This window comes from Podarcis liolepis, assembly GCF_965112155.1.
Source record: "Podarcis liolepis genome assembly, chromosome: 8".
Lineage (NCBI taxonomy): Eukaryota > Metazoa > Chordata > Lepidosauria > Squamata > Lacertidae > Podarcis > Podarcis liolepis.
The window spans coordinates 63,640,428-63,656,241 of record NC_139560.1 but is presented as its reverse complement, the minus strand read 5'-3'; the positions used below and the strand labels follow the sequence as shown (position 1 = coordinate 63,656,241).

The following is a 15,814-nucleotide window of genomic DNA, read 5'->3' as shown; positions in this document are numbered from 1 at the left end:
GCCTGGGAGGAAGCTGCCCCTTAAGTTTCGAAAGAGAAGCGGTTCGGGGGCTCAGGGGAGCGGACGAGGAGGAGGAGGGGACCCCCCTTCAGGGCCGCTGCTGTTGGGCAGCGCGTTTCAATCAACTTAGTCGCCTTAAGTACGTGCACGTGCATCCCGCTCTGAGGTCTCTAATGAGGAATAGCGCTCTTAAGGAACTGTTGTTTAATCGTATCCGCCTCTTCGTGACCCCATGGACCAAGAGCACGCCAGGCACTCCTGCCTCCCACTGTTTGGTCAAACTCATGCTGGTAGCTTCCAGAACACTGCCAAACCATCTCGTCCTCTGTCTTCCCCTTCTCCTTGTGCCCTCCATCTTTCCCACACATCAGGGTCTTTTCCAGGGAGTCTTCTCTTCTCATGAGGTGGCCAAAGTATTGGAGCCTCAGCTTCACGATCTGTCCTTCCAGTGAGCACTCAGGGCTGATTTCCTTAAGAATGGATACGTTTGATCTTCTTGCAGTCCATGGGCCTCTCAAGAGTCTCCTCCAGCACCATAATTCAAAAGCATCAATTCTTCGGCGATCAGCCTTCTTTATGGTCCAGCTCTCACTTCCATACATCACTACTGGGAAAGCCATAGCTTTAACTAGGGGTACTTCTTTACAACGCAATTGCCCTGTTCAGGGAAGTTTTTAACGTGTGATTTTACTGTATTTTTGGTTTTATGTAAGCCGCCCAGACTGGCTGGGGAGGCCCAGCCAGATGGGCGGGGTATAAATAATAAATTATTATTATTATTCTAGACATGCCTAGACCACACGAAGTAGTAGGGGAGGGGGGTTGTTCCCAGGCATAGGAGCCAATTTAATATAATATTGAAAGGTGTGCGCGCACAGGTAAGCCCTGCCTCGCATAATCAATCACAAGATTGCAATTGTTGCAAGGTGTGTGTTCTTTAACACTAAAGAACTTAATCACTCGCATCCAGTATTGGAAGCAGAGGTGAACCTGAGCCACGTGCCTTTGAATAGCAATACAGTAGTGGGATTCACACGCAGAGAGAGTACTATTGCTTGCAGAATTCCCACAGGCATCTGGTTGACTACTAGAGAGCCAGTGTGGTGTAGTGGTTAGGAGTGGTAGTCTCGTAATCTGGGGAACCGGGTTCGCGTCTCCGCTCCTCCACATGCAGCTGCTGGGTGACCTTGGGCCAGTCACACTTCTTTGAAGTCTCAGCCCCACTCACCTCACAGAGTGTTTGTTGTGGGGGAGGAAGGGAAAGGAGAATGTTAGCCGCTTTGAGACTCCTTAAAGGGAGTGAAAGGCGGGATATCAAATCCAAACAACTCCTCCTCCTCCTCTTCTTCTTCTTCTTCTTCTTCTTCTTCTTCTTCTTCTTCTTCGAGAACAGGGGTTTTTGCTCTTGTATTATTCTTCCATTCCTAGCTTGATGACACAAGAGGACCTAACCGTGTCATAAAGGCATTGCACAGCTAATCACTATGTTAACAAAGATAGATATAAATTTGGGGAGTACCATATGTAGAATGTAAGTTTAGGACAAATTAGAAAGGGACCTAGTGGACACAGGGCTTTGTGTTCCTGCGTCTATCATACCTAAAAGCTGAGCTGGGCTTTCATGACACTCATCTAGCCTGTTTTATAGCGAAGGATAAATAGCTAGGCAAAACCTGTAACCAGAGCTGACTTTGTAACAGAGAAATGCACCAGTTAGTTGAATCAAGGGAACCGCTATTTGCCACAGGCCTAACTTTGACACACACACACACACACACACACACACAAACAACAACACTCTTAACAAATACTGCCAATGTTAATGTAACATTTGTTAGACAGCTGACGTATAACAAGCCAAATGAATGAACAATTTCAATTGAGATTTTGCTATTAATTTGTCCTACAGTTCAGAGAGTCTTCAAAAGGACACAGATTCTTCGAGTCTCCCAAATATAGTAGTTTTTTATTTATTTTGACAGCTGTCTGACTGAAATGCTGGTCTCTCCAGAGAGATAATGTGATGTAATTTTCATGACAGCCCAATTGTCATTGGTTAGGAAGGATATTATAATCTCATTGGAGAGGGAAAAAGTGATTCTGCCATCTGTAAGCGTCTATCCCAATTACTTCAATGATTTGTACCTCTCATGTAGGGCTGGGAGTGGAAACTTCTACAAGCTGTTGAATAAAATGACATAATTTTGCCACCCACAAAACATTATGCAGTATGACAGTTTAAGAGATGGTAAGAGCAGTCAGAAAGTACAATCTCGTAACAAGTGGATACTTTTTTGCTTCCCTGCCCCACTCCAGAACAGTTTTACAATCCTAAGAATGGCTAGGTCAATCTTCTTTGTACCCCTACTCTACTTTTTGCCCTCGACTCAGAGTGTGTTTGGGTGGAGATACTGCCTCCGCTAATTGCTGTCTAGCCAAACCTTGAACTTCAGGAGCTCATTGCTGCAGCTTCCATAGCCATGCCCCCAAAGGGAGTCCAAAGATGTTGGCAGATGTGTTGGTTTATTATTATGCACAGAGGTATCAAAGAGCAGCTTGAAACAAACTTTATTAGGATCAGTCCTGTTTCCTAAGACTAATTCCACTGAACTCATGTTGAAAGCCTTGTTAGCATTTCATTCACTTGCCAGAGCAAGAAGGCTCTGACCTGGCATTCCTGCAGATTCTGTCCCTCATTCCTGCACTGAAAAAAGACCCAAAGCTGCCCATCCCTGCATGACCCCCCCACTGCTGCATCTTAGCCATCTAAAAAGTAACCTGATCCCCATGTCTTATCTAGTCTAGTGCTTCCAATGCTTGAAACTCGTCCAGAATAACTACGTGTGCCATCTTTCCTCCTTTAAAACCCCTCCTCAAAACACTCCATTCCTGTGAAGTCTACCACTCAACTGAAACAAAGCTGTGTTAAGTACTGACAATTGCATTTGCTCGTATCCATCTCATTACCCAAGCTTCTCCCTTCCCCATCCTTTGAATTTAGCTGGTCAGCTCCCAGAGGCAGGGCTTTGTGTGTTTCAGTTATGTTGTGCTGGCAGAGTACCCATATCCTACTTGGCTTTCTATAGGCACCAGGTAGGTCACTGTGAGAACAGAATGCTGGACTCAACAAATGTTGGGTTTGATCCAGCAAAGCTCTTATGTTCTTATGAAAGTACTGTGTATATTGATGGATTGTATCGTCGTCACCACCATCCTCTCAGGTCTTCAACAATCCAGTAGACCAGGTAAGCTTACAAGAACAGCTGCATGGTGACAGGCGCCTCATAATATTTCCCCCCTTGGTTCCTGTCAGCCATGTACATGGATGGGCAAGAGAGCAATGGAGTTCTAGGTATTTTAACTGGGGGCTTCAGTTGTGCAGGAATAGCACAGTTCCTTAAAAAAAGAAACACTGCATACTAATTCTACTTTGCACAGAAGAACCTGCAACTTCCACAGGTCTATTATTAGCTATTCACCACCACCCGGTGGATTCCTGACCACCCTGATTATGCAGTTTCAGAGACCAGTTTTAACAGTTACTTCCCTTCACTAGCTGCTTGGGCGGAATTGGCTCAAGGTGCTGTTCTGTTGGTTTCCTATCTTGAAAGAGATCATCTCTCATTGAACCAACTTTGGGGTGTTGGCTATTTGCAGTCTGGTAGCGCTGCAGAGAGCTTGCTGGGGAGACCATGCATTAAAAAGGGACTCAAAAATAACTTAAACAAGGTTTTAATTAAAAAACCAAAAACTCCTTTTACACTAAATACATTAACAAACAAACATGACCCAACTACCAACCCATCCCCCAGGGTAATGGGAGAGCTAGGTGCTGCTCCTTATATACTACACCCAATTACCAACACTGCTTAATCAATACAACTCAGCAGCACCTGCTATGTTTCACAGCTGTAAAGCTGGGTCTCGTTATCTTGCTCTGGCCCCTTAAAGACATACACATCGAGTGGAACAGTGATGAACCTTTACATTTAAAGAAACCATTCAACATGGGGAAGTGTAAAACAAATGAAAAAATGCTGCTTGGTTACTTTCATAACTTTTTGAGATATGATCATCTCTGCTCTAGCCATTTTTTCTTAAGCTAGAGGTTGTTGACAGTCAACAGAACTCTTTTGTTTTCTTTTGAACTAGTAGTTTGTCCTGTGAAAACTATGACACAGATCTATTCACTCTGCTTGGAATGTGGGTATTGGTGGAATATCCCAGGCTTCTCTGTAACATAGGATATGTCCTGCAAAGTTCTGAGGCCATGACATTAGCACTTCAGTCAATAGACTTCCAGGCTTATCCAGCCTCCACTTAGCTAGCGCAGACATTAGCCATTAATAGATCGATCCTCCATGAATTTGTCTTATCCCTTTTTAAAACCATCTCAGTCAATGGTTATCACATTTTGTGGCAGTGAATTCCATAAATGATGTGTATGAAGAAATCTTCTATTTTATCTGTCCTGAATCTACTGCCTGCCAGCTCCCTTGGGTGACCACAAGTTACAGTATTACGGGAATGGACGAAAAACCTCTATCCACTCTCCACATAATTGGGTAAATCTATATCATATTCCCCATTAATTGTCCTTTCCTAAGCTAAAACCCTTTAGCCTTTTCATGCAGGGAATGTGCACCAACCCCTTCATCACTTTGTTGTTTTCAAAAGTAATTTTTCTATGACATCTTTTCTGAGATGGGCTAACCAAAAAATGCACACGGTGTTCCGAATGCATCCAAAGCATAGGTTTGTGTAAGGGCGTTACAGCACTGGATTTTTTATTTCTGATTCCCAATAATCCCTAGCAAGGAATTTGCCATTTTTACAACTGCCACACACAGTTGACATTTCCATTAAGCTATTAACTGAGGGCCAGATTCCATTAAGTAAATGTGCCTGCAGTAGAGCCAGCGTAATGAGTTCTGCTAGGCTATTGCACAGATGGAAGAGTGGGTAGGACATTTTCTTCTTTCGGAAACAGCTTGGTCCCACGAATCCTGTGGATCAGTCGCTGCACGGTGCTGTGCTGGGGTGAGGATGCAACAGCAGAGCTGGAAGCTTGACTCTCTTAATGAGAAATCTCTGGTGCATATTTTTCTTTACAACTCCGATGGGCCTAATGCTTGCAATGCAAGAAGAAAACAAATTTTCTGTGTCATAGGTACGTTGCTGCTGCTGTTAAAAAACACAACACACTTGTTGCGGTTCTCTCCCATTAAAAACATTGGGTCATACGAAGACTGCTTTTGGACCAGGCCAAATCCCTATCTAACCCAGCATTCTGTTTCCACAGTGGCTAACAAGATGTCTATGTGGGATGTTTGCACTGGCATCCGCATTGCCTGTTGGCCTGCTGCCAAGAAAATGCAGCACTAGAAGGCCCTTAGTTACCAGCAAAATGTCCAGGAGTGGAAGCTGTACTAACCCATTAAGCTCATATAAAGGCCCCCAGACAGTTGGAAGGCCATGCTGGGAACTAGTTGAGAGCCTGGGAAATATCTGAATCAAGAACAGGGGGAGGTAGAAATACTATGCTGCTTCCTAGTCCTCCTAAAGTGGCTGGGCGGCCGATAGCTTTGCTCTAGATTGGTATTCTGATACTGGTTCCTGAATATATGCAGTTGACTTGCAATGCAATCGTGTGCATGTCTACTCAGAAGTGAGTCCCGCTGAGTTCAGGTTTGCAGTCCCAAGGGCTCTTATGTCAAACACTTAAACTGAAGATAACGGTAGTATACATACTACCACTAAAATTGGCTGCACTAGTTGACAAATAGCACATTCTCTTGCACAGTTCTTGTCATTAAAATTAATGGGAGCTGTACAATAACAAGTGTCCTCTTCACAACAGTGGAAGACAAACTGTAAAAGCAGACATTTGATCTGATTAGCCTTTGGAGGAAGAAAGAAAATTGGTCTATAAAAAGAATAATCCAAGGACTGTATAGTGTTACTTCAGCCTTGTAAATGGAATGCATATTTGTGACATTTAGCCCTTTCATAGATCTTAATCATTTTAAATCCAAGTACTTTGACTTAACAGGATTGCTGATTGCACAGTAAGCCACAATTTGCTATAAATAACGGGAGGTGAGTTCCAGGATCAGCTCGTTCAAAGTGATTAAGTATTTGGAGTGTAATGTCTGTGGTGGGCAAAAACGCTTGTTATAAATCTACTAAATGTACCAACAAAATAATAAATTTACTGAAGTGACAGCTTTAAACCCCAAACCTGCCTTAGTATTCAGAAAACACACGATTGGAACAATGAGATCACATGAAAGGATTCTTTAACATTAGCAGATAGTGCTTGATTTAAAATATTTGTATGCTGTTTTTTTTAGGGGAAACCCTCTCAAGGCATCTTCCAGCATGTACAATCACATCCAGAGTGGCGAATCATTTCAGTCTATGAGGGCCACATCCCCTCAGGATGAACCATCTTGGTCTTCATGCCAGTGGTGGGCAGGGAGGGGAAGGCAAAAATTTGACAGGGCAACTGAAGTGTCTCTAACTTTTTGCACAGGCTATTATTTCCAAGACACAGAAAAGTAAGAGTTTTCCATGTACGTACTTACTTTACATCTTTCCTTCTTTTATCCATGCAGGCAAGAGACATTGCCATGGATATTGTGGAGCGAGGCAAAAACACTTGAGTGTGCAGAGCAGGGTTCGTGATGAGTGTAGCCTGAGGAGGAATCGTTCTGAGGGCCAGATATCAATGTAAAACCACAGCAATAAAGTTAATATATAACCAGTTACACTAATACAGTGGTACCTCGGGTTAAGTACTTAATTTGTTCCGGAGGTCTGTTCTTAACCTGAAACTGTTCTTAACCTGAAGCACCACTTTAGCTAATGGGGCCTCCTGCTGCCGCTGCGCCGCCAGAGCACGATTTCTGTTCTCATCCTGAAGCAAAGTTCTTAACCTGAAGCACTATTTCTAGGTTAGCAGAGTCTGTAAGCTGAAGCGTATGTAACCTGAGGCACCACTGTATAACCAATTGTACTAATCACAAATGACACTGAGTTTAATAAGAACAATAAACTCAGATATATAAAATAGCACCAAATATACAACACACCCAAACAATCTTTATTTGAGCTAAGTATGTTTTTAACCATTTGGCAGATTTAAGCTCTGTCCTGCTTGGCGAGGCCAGGTTAACACAGGACCTTGATCAATTGGACAGAGGTCATGACCCCAACAGCACTGCCAGATCTCAACCAGCACAAGGTAGCCTGTCAGTCAGTACCCTGGAGAGCTCACTGTACTCAGAGCTGGCCAAGACTCACACAGGAAGAGCTGTTGCTTCAGCAACATGCTGAAACCTTCTAAGCTTCTATGAAGGCTGGTTGACCTGATCCTCCTATTGGCCCTGCTCCCTCTGTTCTTTTAAAGGGCCAGTGCCCTATTCTGTAACTGCGGATTCCTATGGCACGGCTGCATGTATTGGAGGGATGTCCTCTGAGCTAGACAAGTCTAGAGATGTGTGTGGAGAAACTCTCCTACAAAAGAGGGTAAAATTTACATTAGTCGCCCAATTTTGCCTCCAGCCCCATCCACTGCACCTCGGAAAGTTGCTTAGAAGGGAATGTGGCCCCCTCCAGGGTTAAAAAGGTAGCCTGCCCCTGTTATAATAGGTGAAAAGTTAGAATATGCATCTTTTAATTTGGAATATGTTAACAAGGACTCTGCACCACAGCATAACTATTGATGGTTGTGTTTTCTGGTGCTGAGAGCAATGCACACTGGAAAATATATGACTGCTTTTGTGACAATTACTGAATATAGAAAAACCATTGTGGACCACATAGTGATAAACCACATGATGATTGTATTTCTTTTATCTGCCATCCTAGTATGCTGCTTTGTTCTTCCACTTGTGATGCTTCTTTTAGCAATACGCCATAAGTTATTGTGGAAAGAGGCTACATGTTTTCCACCTGTAATTTGAAAGTGCCTCGCACACAAAAATAAGTGACAATAACACTGCCAGAAACCCCAGGGATTAAAAAACCCCCAAAAACCCATCACAGTAGATCTGAAGACAACAACATCGTTTTCAGTATTAGACACAGCCATTCAAAACTCAGAGGACTGCAGAGCAGGTCTCTGCCAAGACAGTAATAACCAATCAGATGGTTTTTCCAGACCACCAATCCACTGACATTTTTTTTTACTACTGGTCTAAATTTAGTTTTTCCATTTATACCCCATCGTTCTTGCTACAATATGGCAGCTCAAAACAGCTTGTAAAAAGGAATAAAATTTCAAAAGCAAACATTTGTAAACTAAATTAAAGCAAACCAAGTTAAAAAAACAAAATATAAACTCCATGCTCCCCATGCCTCTGAGATAAAATTTTTTTATAGTATAACCCTATGAATATATTTGTGAGAGCCCTGCCTCACTGCATTCAAGATGGTTGCAGTGCAAAACTTACTTACATGTGAGTAACTCCCACTTACTTACTTCTGAGTGGACATGTTTAGGATCGCACTGTGTGTGTTTAGAAGCCTCGATCTGTGTTCTGAAAAAGGACCGCACTCCAGAAAACACTCCCAGTGCCTATTCTCTTAGTGTTTGCTTTTTGATATTTGAACTTGTTCTATAATCTTCTGTCTTAACCCTGTAGAAATGCAAAGGGTGACTCAAGGTTGGTGGCTCAAGGTTTTAGTTTTGGGGGCAGAGACTAATTTCAGAGAGGAACTGGGCAAATGGTTTGGGTTGCCATATATCCAGATCCAAGTTCGTTTTAAAGACGAACCATAAGAAGAGAGAACACAGAGGCCTTGGCAGTGGACTGAGCAGGCACACAGGTCACCTAGTCTTTCTGAACTGTAGCATGTGCGCATTTCATGCAAATCTGTCAGAAAGTGCTGTTGCACTTGGGTTCTGCTTGCTGGCTTCGCACAGGCATCAGGTTGGCCACTGTGAAAACAGGATGCTAGACTAGGTGGTCCCTTGTCCAGGGAGTAGGGAGTAAGATCAGCACAGTGGAGGGATGAAACAGTAAACAGAATTTGTGCAAGGGAAGGGATTCCCATGGGAACAGAGGGAAATGAGGGTGGGGGGTAGATAAGAAAACATTTGGTTGAATTTTGTTTTGACAAAACACTTCAAAAAATTCAATTGAAAAGAGAAGGCAATGAATCAGTGGTCCTCCAGATGTTGTTGGACTCCAATTCCCATCAGCCCTGGAGGCACTGAAGTCCAAAAAACACCTGGAGGACCACAAGTTCCTCATCTCTGATCGAATGGGTTGCATCTTGCTTACCAAGATATTTGTCTGGATTGTTACTGTGCAGCCACATACTAGCAGGCTGGTCAGTCAAAGGATTTCCCCACCCTGGAGAAAGACTCTGGCAATCCCAATGCAGCCTATGGCAGTGTTTCCAAACCGGTGTTCCCCGGCACACTAGTGTGCCGTGAGACACCGGCTGGTGTGCCGTGGGAGGGAGGCGGGCGAGTCGGGCGGCGAGAGGCGGCGGCGGCGAGGATCCGCGTCGAGCCGGGGGCGGCTCCGCGGTGCTGGTGCCGAGCGGCGGGGCAGCGCGCGCAAAAGGGAGGAGCGCGAGACAGCGGAGGAGGAGGAGGCTGGCATGTCCGGGCAGCAGCAGCAACAGCAGCAGCAGCAACTCCCGGCGACGGCTCCTCCTCCGCCCGCTATTGCCGCCACCACCACAACAGCCGCCGCCGCCTCAGCTGCCGCCGTCCCTCAATCCCTCGCTCTGCTGCCTCCTCCCACCCCGGCAAGGGGAAGGGAAAAAACTTTCACTTTTGTGCGTCCCTCCCGGCGTGACGCTGCGCGCTGACGTCACGGGGCGGGGCTTTAATGGTGGTGTGCCGCGAGATTTTTTCCCGGTAAACAGGTGTGCCGTTGCCCAAAAACGTTTGGGAAACACTGGCCTATGGGATCATTCATAGCCTACTACTGGCACAGAGGGTTGTTAAGATCCTAGAATGAGGATAGTCCAGGGTACACATTTGCAAACATAAATAAACAACTTTAATGGTGAGACGTGGAAACTCAGGTAAGAATGGTCCCTTGTGTGAGCCTGCCTCTTCCTTGTATCCTACAAGTTATCTGTGTTCTTCCAGAACTCCAGAGCCCTCACCGCACTGAGTGATAAGTTAGAAGGCAAGCCTTTTCTGCCAATTGTTTTTGGCAAATGGACCAAGGAAGACTATTGTTGTTGCTGACTGTTATCTCTGCCTCCAATCCCACTTGGCAGAAATTCAAACCTATCTCACTGGTGTTGGAAACTAGGCTTTTGAAAATCTGGATGAGTCAACTCATTAACAAACAAGGAAATGGGAACCAGTCTTAACAAAATATGTACATAAAATAGTTTATTGGATGCTATGCTGTTTGTCCTCATAGCTGTGACACTGTTTTTTATCTTGCTTCACAGTCTTCCTAACAATGGAGTGGGGAGGTCAATGGTTATCAAATTTTAATCAGCCTCAGTGTTGATGTATTACTTACATAGCACAGAAAATATTTTAAGCATTTTCATGGATGGGGGTGGTGGAGCTCAGGAATGCCCATTTAATATTTTTACCATTGTTTAATGCCAGTCGTTGCTCTACAGCAGAGATGGGGAAACCTGAGGCCTTCCAGCTATTGTTGGACCTCAACTTCCATCAGCCCCAGCCAGCAGAACCAATGGTAAGGAATGATGGGAGTTGTATCCCAACAATATCTGGAGGGCCCCATCCCTGCTCTACACCAAGGATGGCCAGTATCTTTGGTCTTGGGACGTTCTCCAAATACTAGTTTATGGACAGTAACATCTAACCTCCTTATGCATGGCCACATTCACTCTGTAAAAAATGTACACAATCACCTACAATAATAGCTTCACAGGTTTAGACACTTGCATCCTGATGGCACAAAGTTATCCTGTGTGAGTGTGTGTTGTTAGGGGAACAAAAGTGCTTCCTGTAAGAAACCTTCAAGAAGGAGGTCAGGGGTTTCCTAAAACCTACTTCATTTCAAGGTTTTTCAGTGACAGAAGAACTTTAACCAACATCTGATTTCAAACATAGCTTAATGATTTCCACCTACATGTGCCCTTTTCAGTTACCAGAGATCAAATCACAACTGAAAATATAACACATAATATATTACAGATTTCTATCATGTCACCCATCTTCTAAACCTGATCGTTTTAAAAAAATAAAAGGTTTTTGTTAGCATCATAATATAAATTTAAGATGGGAGTCTAGTAAGCCTTTTATGCATCTTAATTTTATAGTCAATTATTATACTAGAGGTGAGTACCATTTTAAAGAATGTATGGTGAGCCCTCCTGATTCAGGCCAAAGGCCCATACAATTCAGCATCATGTTCTCTCTAACTGGATACCTATGGGAAACCTAACGCAGGACACACGCAATAGCAGTCTCCCATTTGCCTTCCCTAGTAGCTGGTATTCATACTGCCTCCAATATAGAGGTAATAATATAAAGACATTGTGACTAGTACAGTGGTGCCTCGCAAGACGAAATTAATCCGTTCTGCGAGTCTCTATGTCTTGCGGTTTTTTCGTCTTGCGAAGCATGGCTATTAGCGGCTTAGCGGCTATTAACAGCTTAGCAGCTTTAAGAAAAAGGAAACAAACTCGCAAGAACTCGCAAGACGTTTCGTCTTGCGAAGCAAGCCCATAGGGAAATTCGTCTTGCGGAACGACTCAAAAAACGGAAAACTCTTTTGTCTTGCGAGGCATTCGTCTTGCGAGGCATTCGTCTTGCGAGGTACCACTGTACCAGTCAATATAATGGTATTCTCCATGGCTTTGGTCTAATCCACTTTTCAAGTCATCCAAATTAGTGGCTATCACCGCATCTTGCAGGAGCAAATTCCATAGTTTTAAGTATGCACTGTGTGAAGAACGACTTCCTTTTGTCTGTCCTGGATCTCCCAGCATTCAGCTTCACTGACATTCTGGTATTATGAAAGAGGGGACAATCTATTAACTAAGGAAATACTGGAACAAACAATTTAAACATTCCCATCTACATATTGGTGTATCTTGCTGTGACGAAGGCATAAACTCTCACAAGAAAAGGGAAAGCCAAGAGTGATTGAGCTGTTCTGCCAATCTTTGAATCTCCATGATATATCTGAGTAGTCCTGCCTCCATTCAACGAACACTAGAAAAGACAAGCTGCAAAACTACTCAGGCTACTCATTGTCTCCTTAGTCACTGTATCATTTGAGGATCGGATGCTATGTGACATTAAAGTTACATTGCTCAGCACTGTGTCAGTCTGAAGATGCTAGCTTGAACTTTGCACCCAAGCCAAGGCTGCTGTCATCAAGTCCTCAAAGCACAGGATATCACCCAAAGATCAACATTGGAAGAAAACCTCCAAGACCTGTTCTCTCTCTGTCAATCTTGCAAAACTGTTTGACCTTATAAACTGGAACACTCTCTTGAATTCTTCATGAACCTGGCCACTATTTTTCATATTGGTTCCAGCATCATGACTCATGCTGTTGACAAATGGCAAACAATGGAGAAATTCTATATCAAGACTGGCACCTGTCAGAGCTGTGTGTTGGCACCTTTCCTTTTTGACGTGCTATTTGCTGGTTTAACAGATACATTGGGGGCTGTTAACCATGAGGTTTATGTTGTATGCATATTCAACATAATTCAAATTTTTTTCATATGCTGAAATAGAAAACTGAGGATGCCAACCAGTGACTGTGTGCTAGCATGTGGTATTTGGTTGACTTTTGCTATTCTGACAGCATGCTGTTGTAGAAACAGCAGCCAATGCATATATAACAACCCATGTAGATCAAGCAAATATTTCATTTTAAAAATCACTTTACTTTTTTAAATATACCAACTACTGAATAGGCCAAACTGAGAAACTGCTGTGTGATTGGTTATTTCCCCATTTGCCCGAGAAGTGGTTAATTGTAAGCTTCCTTTCAAGGACAGAACATTGGAAATGTGTGCTGTTTCCATAATTCATTTACAGGCAAAACAGGTCCTAGAGGAGTATAGAAACAGTAATACAAATGGGCAGTGCTGATCCCAAAAGTAACACCAGCACCTCAAAACCCCAAATTGGCAGCCTGTAGTCAAAATCCCAACTGCTTCAAAAGCCTATGCTTTTTGCCCAGCAAGGCAAAACCTCTCTGAACCCTACCTCAGATAGATGGCTCTGATCTCATTTCTTTGCTCAGAGACCTGTTAGCATTCAGGACCAAGTTTAGGACGCCTGGTGGGAGAGTATTTTTGTGTAGTTAGATAATGGGTATAAAAATACTCAGTCCTTCTGAGTTAAGATTCTGAACTGTTTTTGCATTCATTTCTTGAGAAGGATCTTCTATACAATCTTAAGGCCTTTCCACAAACCCATTTTTCCATGCAACAAATGCACAGCTGTTGCTCATTCGTTGTACAATCTCAAAATATCTTTCTTTTACGGTAGTGCTTCCATTGCGGGGATATCTATTTTTCTCAGCAGTCCACTATTCTTCACTTAGATGCTGCAAACATATTACAACTGCTGTGTGGAATGTGGTTCTGCCATGATCATGATACAAATTGGGATGAGAATGGCCATGCTGTCTTACAGTGTTTCATGATCTTCTCTTTGCCCTTTTAAGGGAGTAGCAAGTCCTGAGCTATGAGGTCCAGAATAGGGAAGAAGAAGATGATGATGATTTTACAAAGACCCACCTTCTTGAAATGAAGGGTGTTGCTGTGGGGCTTATGCAACCCTGATAACATTTTTTGCTTTTTAAAGGAATCTGGATTTTCATGTGGGCAAACAGAGATACACGCACCATCCACTTATTTACCCCCCCCCAAAAAAAATTAGAAGAAAAATGAAGAACTGCATGATGTGTGTCTTAGGTTTGCCATGCAGCAGAGGTGAGTGGGCTGATGTTCAAGAAAAACAAGACTAAAACCTCCTTGGGCTCACAGAACTAGTTTATGATTCTTTGGATCCACGCCCATTCTCTGAATTTATAGGGCTGTAAATGTCCTCCTTACTTTATTATCTTGTAGTGCTCTTTAAACACTCCTCACAAGTGGCAGGACCGTCGTCACTCAACTAAGGAAATACTAATAGGTCGATTGTGAATTAATTCCAGTCAATGAACAGATCTACCCACAGAACCTGCAAACAAGATGCATTCGGATAAAATAGTCCGCCTGGAGACAAAATGATTCGTTGTTTATAGATTATACATTGTGCACATGCCAGTGACAGCAGGCACCATTTTAGAAGAGGCATTCCCTCGTGCATGAGAGACTTGGCATTTGCCCTCCTCCAAGATGATGCTTGCCACTCTATGCTTCTGCATGCTCTTGCATAAAAAACAATTAACAATACTTTTTTAAAAAAACAAAGTTGCTTGATCGGCCAGATGCATCATTTTCATCTAAGTTTTTTAATCAACCCCTGCCACCTCCTGTCTTTATAAAGAAATGCCACCAACATACCCCACACACCCCAAGCAATAAAAGGTGGTGGCAAACCTGCTGCTAAACTGCTGAGCCTCATACTCACAGCAATTTACACAGACATACAGTCTGTTTCTTCTGTGCTAACTATGGGACTCTATTCTTCATTAATTTGGAAGTGTGGAGGGGATGACCATGGGCCAGTAGTCCCATCAGAGTAGTATTCTGGGGCAAAAGTCCAGGGCCCCAACTCAGGAGCAAGAGGGGCAAGGTTGGCTTGCCGCCATGTTTTGAAATAAGTGAAGTAATACCCATCACCACCTAAAGAGGGCGTGTGGAGGGGGAGCGCAAAGTAAGTCTAATATCACCTCAATTACAATATTGCTGTGGGCTCTTTTTTTCTAGCTTCTCCTCTACCCTGAATTGAATCAATTCAGCTCAGATTCTGTGAGTTTTATTGAGGGTAGGGGGAAAGAATGGCAGCTTTTCAAGTATGCAGGGGGATAGCATGTCATTTCAGGGGGGTTTTGGCACTCAACGCAAGGTGCTAAAATGTCTCGAGGCTGGCACTGTTGATAGGTGTGATAGGATGACAAACTCTGGAACGATGGGGGAGAAGGAAGGCAGGGGTGGAAAAACAAAAAATACCCTTTTAATTTTAGTTTCTCCCTTGCCCAAGATATATGTGGCTCCTTCAGTTAAGGTCAGTGGTTCATTTGGTGGCGACAATTTCAAGGAGGCTCTGCTCGACGGGGGCTGCTGCGCCTGTCGTCCGGTGGCCGGACATGGGAGCAGACTGAGCCCAATTAGCGGACAGCAGGCCCATCCGGTTGGCTGGTTCCTCTGTCTTGTGCGTCCTACACGTTACCGCAATTGAGGCTCCAAAACAGAAAACTCCCCAGGGCACCAAAAGTGCCAGCAGCAGCCAACTTGTTTCAGTTATTTAGTTTAATTGCACCTAGGTGGGCTGGGGTGTTCTTGAGCCTTTCCTTTTTCTGCCTTTACGGCTGGGTTTGAACGCAAGCCGTTGGCAGGGGCTACAACTGCAGCCTCTGCCCTGGGAGAATATGAAACCTCCTTTAGGACACCTTTGGTTCATGACTGTGGTTGGCTTCCTATTTCGCCAGAAGGCATGATATTGGTATGGGCAAGAAAATGGCTGAGAGTACTACAGCCGTCTTTGTGTGCTCACTCTTGGGACATCTTACCGTAAGCGCTTATTGATCCAGGCCTTTAACCTGGCTTCATTCACTTCAGTTTCCAACTGCCCTTCAGGCTAAACAACGTAGCCTTCTGAGTCCTGACATTCCTCATTTACTCTGACTGCCTCCGCCTGTGTTTTCTTTCAGCATGTCCTAAATCA

At 43.8% G+C, this 15,814-nt stretch overlaps 1 protein-coding gene across 1 annotated transcript in view; it reads right to left on the bottom strand.

The window, feature by feature from the left end:
* Positions 1 to 3,716: 3,716 nt before the first annotated feature.
* The window catches only part of BLOC1S5 (biogenesis of lysosomal organelles complex 1 subunit 5), a 36,134-nt gene continuing 24,036 nt past the window's right edge, over positions 3,717 to 15,814 (bottom strand). The window contains exons 6-7 of the transcript XR_014529641.1: positions 11,786 to 11,963; positions 3,717 to 5,131 (exon numbers count right to left, since the gene is read on the bottom strand). The gene's annotated coding sequence lies outside the window, so the exon portion shown is untranslated. The remainder of the gene's footprint in view (positions 5,132 to 11,785; positions 11,964 to 15,814) is intronic.